This window comes from Rhinopithecus roxellana, chromosome 11, assembly GCF_007565055.1.
Source record: "Rhinopithecus roxellana isolate Shanxi Qingling chromosome 11, ASM756505v1, whole genome shotgun sequence".
NCBI classification, from domain to species: Eukaryota; Metazoa; Chordata; class Mammalia; order Primates; family Cercopithecidae; genus Rhinopithecus; species Rhinopithecus roxellana.
Window position 1 is genome coordinate 94,966,071 of NC_044559.1, and position 11,349 is coordinate 94,977,419.

The following is an 11,349-nucleotide window of genomic DNA, read 5'->3' on the forward strand; positions in this document are numbered from 1 at the left end:
TCCATTCTCTGCTTCTGGGGAATGGAGTCTGGGATGTCTGAAACAAGACTTATGAAAAATGGTTGCCTATAAGGCTGTTATGTTAGGGATGTAAAGCAGGTCGATTTTTAGTTTTCACTAATCCAGCATTTACCAATTCAAATTACATTCTAGGGGGCTGGGCACAGTGGCTCACGCCTGTAATCCCAGCACTTTGGGAGGCTGAGGCAGGCAGGCAGGAGTTGGAGACCAGCCTGGCCAACATGGTGAAACTCTGTTTCTACTAAAAACAAAAAATAGCTGGGGGTGCCACATGCCTGTACTCTCAGCTACTTGGGAGGCTGAGGCAGAAGAATCGCTTGAACTCAGGAGATGGAGGTTTCAGTGAGCCGGATCGTACCACTGCACTCCAGCCTGGGCGACAGAGCAAGACTCTGTCTCCAAACAAACAAAACCCTCAAAATCCAAAATAGTCCCTAAGGAATTCTCTATAATAGAGTGGGAAAGGAAAATAAAACCTTGGGACCCCCAAACTCACTATGCCAAAGGGAAAGTGAAGCTTAGAAAAACTGCCTTTCTTTTGTTCCCAAAGAGATAGTTGGGACCTCACAGGCTTACTTTACCTTATGTAAAACGTAGATTTACCATGCAAGAGACAAATGTGTAATTGACTTCTCCCTCCTTTGTTTTCATAAGTAAAACGTATATTCACTAAGTGCTCATCGGAGTCTCACAAGAATGTGACCACTTACCTCATTCTCTGCTGATACGGCTTCGCTCTGTGTCCCCACCTGAATCTCATCTGGAATTGTAATCTCCACATGTCAAGGGAGGGACCTGGTAGGAGGTGGTTGGGTTGTGGGGGCGGTTGCCCCCATGCTGCTCTCATGATAGGGAGTGAGTTGTCACGAGATCTGATGGTCCCACTGGGACTTAGGTCTCTTTCCCAGGAGCATCCTCAACCTTGGCAAAACAAACCTTTATGTTGATTGAGATGCCTCAGTCACTTTTCAGCTCACAAAAGGTTATCAGAAATTCCTGTCTGGATATTCATGGCAAAGGGAAAAAAGAAAAAACAAGGATGTGAGACACTTGACACCAAAAGCCTGTCCTCCAGCTCTGTGGAAAGCAGCATTGGGAAACGGAGTTTTATTTCTTTATTTATTTTGAGACAGAGTCTTGCTCTGTCACCCAGGCTGGAGTGCAGTGGCATGATCTTGGCTTACTGCAACCACCTCCTCCTGGATTCAGGTGATTCTCCTGCCTCGGCCTCCCTAGTAGCTAAGATTACAGGTGCTAGTCAACATGCCCAGCTAATTTTTGCATTTTTAGTAGAGACGGGGTTTCGCCGTGTTGGCCAGGATGGTCTCGAGCTCTTGACCTCAGGTGATCCACCTGCCTTGGCCTCCCAAAGTGCTGGGATTATAGGTGTGAGTCACAGCGCCTGGCCTGGAAACAATTTTAAAAAGTAACAACAACCCCATGCTGCCCTATCACATTGTTGCCTGCACAGCCTCGACACTGAAGCACTCAGCTCACACTCACCTTTGTCTCCTCTAACTTAGGCAAGGGAGGAGAGGATCCACAGCTGGCCAACAGTGTGGCCGGAATCTGGAGGGGAGGAGAGCGGCCCATTCTAACCCCCAGAAACTGGGGGGACTTCACCAGTCCCCTTTCATGTCCCCTGCAGCGTGCAGCCACAGAACAGGCTGGTATTTGTTTATTTTAATGAGAAGCAGCTAATTTCCTACTGTTTAAGACCAAGTTAGATGGCACTGATGCACCACCGTATTCCCCCTTTCCTCTTCAGCTGCCGGCTTTGGGGGCTCTTTGAGTTCTAATTGGAACTTCCACCCAGAGACCAGGCAAGAAAAGAAAAGGAGGTGAGACAATTTAGCTGCTGGCTACTGACTCTTGCAGCAAGTACTGTCAATCAGGACTCCTGGAACAGGGGGATCTACCTGGATCTACCTGGATATTCTTATATGGCCAAACCTCAGGACCTCAGGAACTACAAACTGAAGATAGGAATAAAAGAATACATTAATTTCCCACATAATTGGCAATGTCTACTGGGCTAATATTAAGGTTGTTCTCATTAAATATAATGTTGTAAAGGAAAATTCCTCCCTTACAGCCCCTAGGATGCCCTCCTTAATAATATATCACCAGACCTCCCATCCCATAGGCACTCCCATGTTAAGTAAGGCTGCCCAACAGGTTCCCAGCACAAAAGAGCTACTCATATGCTTGATTGTACTGAGCCAGCCCCTGACACTCAGCCATGCTGGAATATATTTAGTCACTCTATGCATCAGAACTAGAACCTTTGTATTTCCCCCTTGATGTTAGAACGGCAGTGTCAACTACACGGACAAAATGATAGACTTTTATCAGATCTTTTCCTGTGCTAATAGTCTTTGGCTATTAGATCACATATGGCATCTGGTTGGGCATCAAAAAGTGATCGTAAAATGAGGAGAGACTCAAACATTTGCAACCCGTTTATATAATACTTTATTTTTAAGCACATTGTCAGGCTGTATTTATGGATGTTATTTTTAACCTGGATACGTGCTTACCTTGTGTTAAGCTTAAGATATGCTGATACAGTTTTAAACCTCATCCTGCAATGCTGATTTGACTTAGGCACAGTTATTCACATCTAAGAGTATCAGCTGAAGTACTAACCACTCTGAAAAATAACGCCTTAAAAACTTGATTCCTGGATGCACTCTGTCGCCCCCTGGTGTCAGAAAAGAATTGATGCACTTCCCAAAGCCAATTTTACAAAACACTCTTGCAAATGGAAAACCTGAAGCTAGGGCATTTTTTTTCTGCATAGGTTTTTGGGGAACAAGTGGTATTTGGTTACATTAGTAAGTTCTTCAGCGGTGATTTGTGAGATTTCGGTGCACCCATCACCCGAACAACATACACTGAACCTGATTTGTAGTCTTTTATCCCTCACCCCCTTCTCACCCTTTCCCCCGAACTCCCAAAGTCCATTGTGTCATTCTTATGCCTTTGCACCCTCATAGCTTAGCTTCCCCTTTAAGTGAGAACATACGATGTTTGGTTTGCCATTCCTGAGTTATTTCACTTACAATAATAGTCTCCAATCCCATTAATGCGAATGCCATTAATTCATTCCTTTTTATGGCTGAGTAGTATTCCATCATATATATACACCATAGTTACTTTATCCGTTCGTTGATTGATGGACATTCGGGTTGCTTCCACATTTTTTCAATTGCAAATTGTGAAGCAAGGAATTTCTTGGCTTTAATATCTCCAAGATATGCAACAAGTTAAATGTTAGCAAATTATTTCATTTATTCACTCAACATATATTTATAAACATCTAACATGCCAAGCCTGGTTCTGGGGCTGTGACTACAGTGAGACAAACTCCCTGCTCACGTAGACTTAGGTTCTAGCAATAAACAAATAAAATGTTTCACATGCCCATTGGCCTTTTTTTTTTTTTTTTTTGGAGATGGAGTCTTGCTCTGTCACCTAGGCTGGAGTGCAGTGACGTGATCTCAGCTCACTGCAACCTGTGCCTCCCAGGTTCAAGCAATTCTCCTACCTCAGCTTTCCAACTAGCTGGGATTAAAGGCGCATGCTACCACACCCAGCTAATTTTTCGTATTTTTAGTAGAGACGAGGTTTCACCATGTTGGCCAGGCTGGTCTCAAACTCCTGATCCACCTGACTTGGACTTTCAAAGTGCTGGTATTACAGCCATGAGCCACTGTGCCCGGCCTGGCCTTTTCTTTTAATGTATGTGAAGGGAAATGTATTTACGTGCATGAAATGTCAAATACTCTGGGAATGCCCATGATTTTGCATTGCTGCTTTCTCTCTTCAGTTCTTTATCTGTCATTCTCACCTTGACCTCCCCAGGCAGATGGAGAACTTTCCACCCCGTGCCCTCAAGAAGAACCTGTTGAATAAAATGACTATGGGCCATGGAATTGAAACCCAGGGAATCCAAACTAAGAGGCTTTATTGTCAGCTAAATAAAAGGGCTTTTGCAGTTTCAATTGCCCATATTATAAGCTAAAACATTGACAGTTATAAAAGTGAGGGAATCTTATAAAAACTAATAGGTCTCTATAAAACTGATGACTTAGAAAATTTTTGTATATAAACACTGCAACTGTGTGAACATGTGCCTGTAGTCCCAGCCACTTGGGAGGCTAAGGTAGGGGGATCCCTTAGGCCCAGGAGTTTGAGTCCAGCCTGGGCAGCATAGTGATTCCTATCTCTAACAAAAAATAAAATAAAAATAAATTCTCCCTTGACTGCGTACCAAAGCTCCTGTGCATATCAACGGCGGCAAGGAGAAGCAGTACCTGGAGAGGGTGGGGGTTATTTTGGAACCTCAGCTTAGCCAGGGGCAATGGAGCTGGGGGTGGAAGTGGCAATGCTATGAGACTTCTGTCTCTACTAGCTCCTGAACTGCAGCCACGGATGCCTGTTACACCTGGACCCAAGCAGTCCTACATACGCTGTGAGTCACAGTGCTCGTGAGTCACCTGTTCAGAGAATGTGAGTTCTGCCAGCAGCATTTCTCTTCTCTTCACTACGGATAGTGAAGGAACATCAACAGGATGGAGAAAAGTCAGTGGTCTGAATCTGGTGTTTGTGCTCACCTGTTGTCTGTCCCTGTGGCTGCCTGCTGTAGGCATGTTACTGACAGCAACATGTGACAGCTTCTCCATCATGCCTCCAGGGAGTTTCTTCTTCATTTCAATTCCTTCCTACATACTGGGCTTGCTTGCAGGTGAATCCCAAACCTTAGGTCTTAAGAATATTGCTATAGATATTCCTTTTATGAGTCAGCTGATCATATCTTTGGCATATGGTAAAAATAATTAATACCAGAAGATGGACCCACAGGGAAAAGGGCAGTCAGGTATGTCTGAAACCTAAGAAAGAATTTGGCTGTGTTTTCCAGGGATGTAAGGATAATAGTATATAGAACAGACACCTAGGGCAAATCATTGGTTAGGAATGCCATCTCCTTGGTTCTTTCTTTAGTGTCTTGCTATCTGTCCTGAATCTTGGAAACATGCTCTAAAAGAGTTCTGAAAAATTTTGCCTTCGAGGCTCACCTTCACATAAAATTCACTATGGCTGAATGAAATTTATATACCTTCTTGTTTCTGTCTTGGGTTTTCTCTAGAATTGGTGGTGCTGGGGCTTGAAACATCAGAGAAAGGTTTGATGTTTTTCTTTCCCTTTTTTTTTTCCCTCTCCTTCACTAAGCGTGGGACAATTATTCCTTGTGTCTTTTACATACATCTGTTTATTGCCAGCCTCCATGTGAGAATGGCTTGGCAGTTGTGTATGTTGGCCTGAACCTCAGGAGAGAAATCTCAGCCAGAGATAATTTGGGGATGAAGAACCAAGAAGATAACAGGGTAGGTAGAGGGACAGGGTAGGTAGAACAAGAAGATAAAACCAGGCTAAAAACCTAAAGCCAAAATGTTTTTAAAATGAGCAAGGGGATCACAGAAAAAAAAAAACAACACAGAAATGGGCAAGAGGAACTGGGCACAGTGGTACATGCCTGTAATTCCAGTAATTCAAGGCTGAGGCAGGGGGATTGCTTGAGCCCGGGAGTTTGAGACCACCAGCATAGTAAAATCACGTCTCTAAAAAAAAATTTTTTTAAATTAGGTGTGGTGGTGTGTGACTGCAGTCTCAGTTACTTGGGAGGCTGAGGCAGGAGGATCACTTGAGTGCAGGAGTTAGGGACCAGACTTACCGAATGGACTTGACTTAGAGATGCATTACCTGTGGGTACCCCTGAAACTTACGGCATGTGCTACAGTCCCCAGAGTTCCTAGAGTAGTCTTAGACTCAGCCCTATCTGTCACCCTAATGTTATAATGACCTCCCGCACTGGTCTATAACAGTGCCAGAAATCTGACTAATAGAAGTTCATTGATTTGGGTTAAGGCAGTGACTTTTTGTTTTCAAACAAATTTGAAATCAATTATTATTCAGAGCCCAAATATTCAAGCTCCCCCCACTGCTCCTACACCCACAAAACATAGAGCTGGAGAGCAAGTCAGATTGCCCTGGGGATAGGAGTGGGTCTGTCCATTCCCCAAGGTGGCTCAGACCTCCTGGTGCAGGGTTTGGGGAACAGGGGGTCAGTCCTAAGGTGACGTCATGGGGCCTTTAACCTCTGAAGAACTAAAGCTTTCAGTCTGAAACTGTATTTGAAGATGTCTCAATTCATACTGCCACTCTCTTGGGAAAAGTTACATATTGAGTCAACCTCAGTGATTAATTTCCAATCGGAAATTCATTTGTCAAGTTGGCCAGCTGAGCCCACAGGAAAGCGGCCATCCATGGTGTCAAGGTTAATAGAAGATGGAGAGGACTAGCTATTTCAGATTTTCTCACACTTTAGGGGACATTAGGATCACCTGGGGAGTATGCCAAATCTCAGATTCCTAGAGGCCACCACACACCCCTAATTCTGATTCTGCAGACCTAGACTAAGATAAAGGAAATTTTATTTTAACACGTTTTCAGGTGAGGTTCCCAGGCTGGAGGTGAGAACTACACTTTGAAAAACACTGGTAAAAACATTGTAGACCCAGTTACAGGAAACATCCAGAACAGGTAAATCCACAGGGACAGAACACAGATCAGTGGGTACCAGTGCTGGGAAAAGGGGAAATGGGAAGTGAATTAATGGGAACAGAGTTTCCCTTTGGGGAGATGAAAAAGTTATGGAACCAGAGAGAACGGATGGATGCGTGCTGTGAATGTACTTAATGACTCTCATAGTATACTTTAAAATGGTTAAAACAGTACATTTTATGTAATGTCTATTTTACCACAATTTTTAAAATAAACAAATGAAAACACTGCACACATTTAAAACCTCTGCTGCCATCATCACCGCTGAGCTGACCAAGTCTATGTTTGATTTGCTTCGTGTTTCTGCGTGGTCTCAGCTTTGTGGCTGGTGACTCCATGCAGGTAAATGTGTAAGTCAGCTTAGGAGCTTGAGTCTTTACCCCTGTGTTGTTTGGCTCTTGTGTCTCCATCTTACTTTCTGTGGCCCCCAGATAAGAGGATGGAGAATAATGTATCTATTTGCTCCTTTTAGTTTACTGCAATACGTGGTCGTTTAGATGGCACAGGATATCACCAGTGCGGTCCCATTTTATATAAAAATAAGTAGGATGAGACTGTATCTATAGAGTGAAATTAATACAGTTAATTTGATTAAAATGAGACCTTTAAATAATAGAACCTTCTCAACAATTGATCATGAGAAGAGGAGCGACTTTGAAAACCTTTTGTGGCACATGTGTGCTGGGTTTCTCACTGGCAATGAAGTTGCAATCATTGGCCACTGTAGAGATTAATTATTTTTATTTTTCAATAATCAAGCAATTCAAATCCGCTCACCTTCTCTGTGATAAGTGGCTATCAACAGTATGCTAGCTCACAGATTTTTAACTTATTTTGGAATCATTTTAGATTGACAGAAAAGTTGTGCAGAGTCCAGAGTCCCACATACCCTTTTCCCAGCTTCCCTAACATGAACATCTTACACGTCCACAGCACGTCTGCCAAAATTGAGAAATTAACATTGGTTTAATGCATTAACTGCAGGCTTTATGCAGCTTTCACTCATTTTTCTAATATTGTCCTTTTTCTATCCCAGGATCCAATCCAGGACGCCACATTGTTTTTAGTTCTCATACTTCCTTAGTCTCTTCCAGTCTAGCGTTTTCTCAGCCTTGCTTTTCTTGACTTTGACATACTTGAGGAACAGCGGTCAGGTATTTTGTGGATGTCCATCCTTTGGGGTTTTATTAATGTTTTCTCGTGATTCGAGTGGGGTTATGGATTTTGGGGAAAGAAAACCACAGAGGTGAAGTGCCCTTCTCGTCACGTCCTATCGGGGGACCTACCATGACTCATCCCTGGTGAGGTTAACCTGGATCACTTGGCTAAGACAGAGTCCGCTGGGTTTCTTCACCAGAAAGTCCCCATTTTCCCCTTTCTGTATTCTATCCATGGGAAGCAAGTCAGTCAGTCCAGCCCCTACTCAAAGGGAGGAGAATGAAGCTCCATTTCCTGGAGGGGGATTATCTACATAGATTACTTAGAATTCTTCTGTGAGACAGACTTGTTTCTTGTCCTCAGATAGTTATTTATTCGATCATTTATTCATATCAGTATGTCCTCATATATATTATTTTATTCTGTGTGTTAGAATCCAGTGCGATTGTTATTTATTTTGTTTTGTGATTGTCCCAGTTTTGGTGATTGGGAATTTTCTCAGTTTGGTTCCTGTGTTTCTTTGGTATGTGCCTCCCTTAACCGCAGCATTTCCTTATTTTCTGGGACTAACAAGATACTGCAGACTCATTTTGCATTTTCCCTGACCCAGTCCTGAAATCAGCCTATTTTCTTTTTCTTTTGAGACAGAGTCTCACTCTGTTGCCCAGGCTGGTATGCGGCGGCACGATCTTGGCTCACTGCAGCCTCCGCCTCCTGGGTTCAAGCCATTCTCCTGCCTCAGCATCCTGAGTAGCTGGGACTACAGGTGCGTGCCACCACACCACCTAATTTTTTGTATTTTTAGTAGAGACGGGGTTTCACCATGTTGGCCAGGATGGTCTCGATCTCCTGACCTTCCGATCCACCCACCTCGGTCACCCAAAGTGCTGGGATTAGAGGCGTGAGCCACCGTGCCCAGCCAATCAGCCTATTTTCTAAGGAGTCCTGGTTTCCTTTACTGGTGAATGAAATGGTATTAGAAGCAAGTCTGTGTGTTGAGAATGCTCATAGCTACTGGAGTGCCACTGTTTCTAGGTAGATGGACAGATTTATATTCATGTCTCCGACTCTAATCCAGTATCACAGAGTTCAATTCTAGTCTTTTTCTTTTGCTTATTTTTAACTTCTCTTTCTGACAGTGTGAAATCTGGCTCCCATCATCTGCAATGTTTTTCTTCATTTGTTTACATGTGAAGTATTTTAAGAATGGTTGACACTGGCCGGGCACGGGGGTTCATGCCTGTAATCCCAGCACTTTGGGAGGCCAAGAGGTCAGGAGTTCAAGACCAGCCTGGGCAACATGACAAAACCCCGTCTCTACTAAAAATACAAAATTAGCTGGATGTGGCAGCGCGTGCCTGTAATCTTAGCTACTTGGGAGGCTGAGACAGGAGAATTGCTTGAACCTGGGAGGCAGAGCTGAGTGATCTGCCTCCACTGAACTCCAGCTTGGGTGACAGACGGAGACTCTGTCTCAAAAAAAAAAAAAAAAAAAAAAAGAATTGCTAACATTTACCCCTATGAGACAGAAATTCAGCAACTGGAGTCAGTGTTTATGTACAGATTGTTTTGTCTTTAGACTTTAAATATCCAGTCAAAACACTGTTCCCAAAGTTACCTAGATCAGTGGCTCTTTTCACACTCCTTCAGCAAATGTATGTCAGACATTTGTAATACAGTTAGGTCTTTCTGTCACAGACTCACTTCTATCCTGGTATTCCTCAACATCTTGGATGATTTTTAAAAATAGCATACAATGAAGTTCCCGCTTTGTGGTGTATGGGCCTACGGGTCTTGACAAATTCATGAAGCCATGTATCCACTACCCCAGTACCATAGAGAACAGTTCCAATGACCTAAAATAGAACATTTGTTGTCCCTTTATCACCGATTTCTCCTCTAATCTTTGACAATCACTGAACTGTTTTCCATCCCCATAGTTTTGCCTTTTCTATAATGTCATATGCCTGGAATTATATAACATGTAGTCTTTTGGGTCTGGCTTCTTTTATTTAGCAAAACGCATTTAAGAGTCATCCACATTGCTGCGGGAATCAAATAGCCCATTCTTTTCATTGCTGAGTAGTATTCCATTGTATGGATAGATCACGGTTTTCAAATATATTTGCCTGTTGAAGGTCATCTTTGTTGCTTCCATTTTTTAGTGATTATGAATAAAGTTGCTATAAACATAGGTTAGCTTGGTTTTGTGTGAATGTAAGTTTCTGATTCACTTGATTAAATACCTAGCAGTGTGATTGTTGGTTTATATAAGTCTGTGTTTAACTTTATAAGAAACTGCCAAACTGTTTTCCAAAGTGACTGTACCACTTTGCATTCCCACCAGTGATAAATGGGAGTTCTTACGGTTCTCTGTCTTCGTCATCATTTGGTGTCATCTGATTGATTTTAGCAATTCTAATTAGTGGGAAGTGATACATAATTGTGGTTTTAATTTATACTTACCTAGTGACAATGATATTGATCATTTTTTCATATGCTTATTTGTCATTTGGACTTCTTATTTGATGAAGTGTCTGCTTAAATCAGTTGCCCATTTTTTAATTGGGTCATATGTTTGCTTATGGTTAGATTTTAAGAGTTCTTTATATATTCTGAATACAAAGCTTTCATCAGACATGTGATTTATAAATATTTCTTCCAGTCTGTAGCTAGTCTTTTCATTCTCTTAACAGTGTCTTTCAAAGAGCAAAAGTTTTTAATTTTGATCAAGTTCAACTAAACAGTTTTTTTTCCTTTCATGGATTGTGCTTTTGTTGTTATATCTAAAATTTTATTGCCAAACCCAAGTCCTGCAGATTTTCTATATTTACTTATAGAATTTCATAGTTTCACTTTTTACATTTATGTCTTTGATCCATTTGAATTAATTTTTATATGAAATATAAGGTATGTATTCTTCAGTATGCCTTCTTTTATTTTGTTGGTTTTGAACATGTGTTTTGGACATAGACAGTCTTATTTTAGTACCATTTGGTGAAAAGAACATCATTTTTCCATTGAATTTAATCAGCATCGTTATAAAAGTTTTGTTGACTAAATATTTGTAGATCTATTTCTGGGCTCTCTCTTCTATTCCACTGGTCTATGGGTCTATCTTCCCACCAATATCATTCTGTCTGGATTACTACAGCTTTATATTGTCTTAAAATCATGTAGAATGAGTCCTTCAATTTCGTTCTTTTCTGAATAGTTTTGTTTATTCTAGTCCATTTGCCCTTCCATTTAAGTTTCAAGATCATCTTATTGATATTTTCAAAACAATTTTCTGGGATTTTAATTGGAATTTCATTAAATCTATAGATTAGATCTTAACAACACTGAATTTTTGAATTCAGGAACATGGTATATCTTTTCTACTTAGGTCTTCTTTAACTTTTCATCTGTCTTATAGTTGTCAGCATATATATCCTGCACAGATTTTGTTAGGTTTACATTTAAGTACGTCATATTCATGTGTGTGCTATTGTAAATGATATTTTGTTATTTCAGATTCTATTTTCTATTCCTAGTATATAAGAA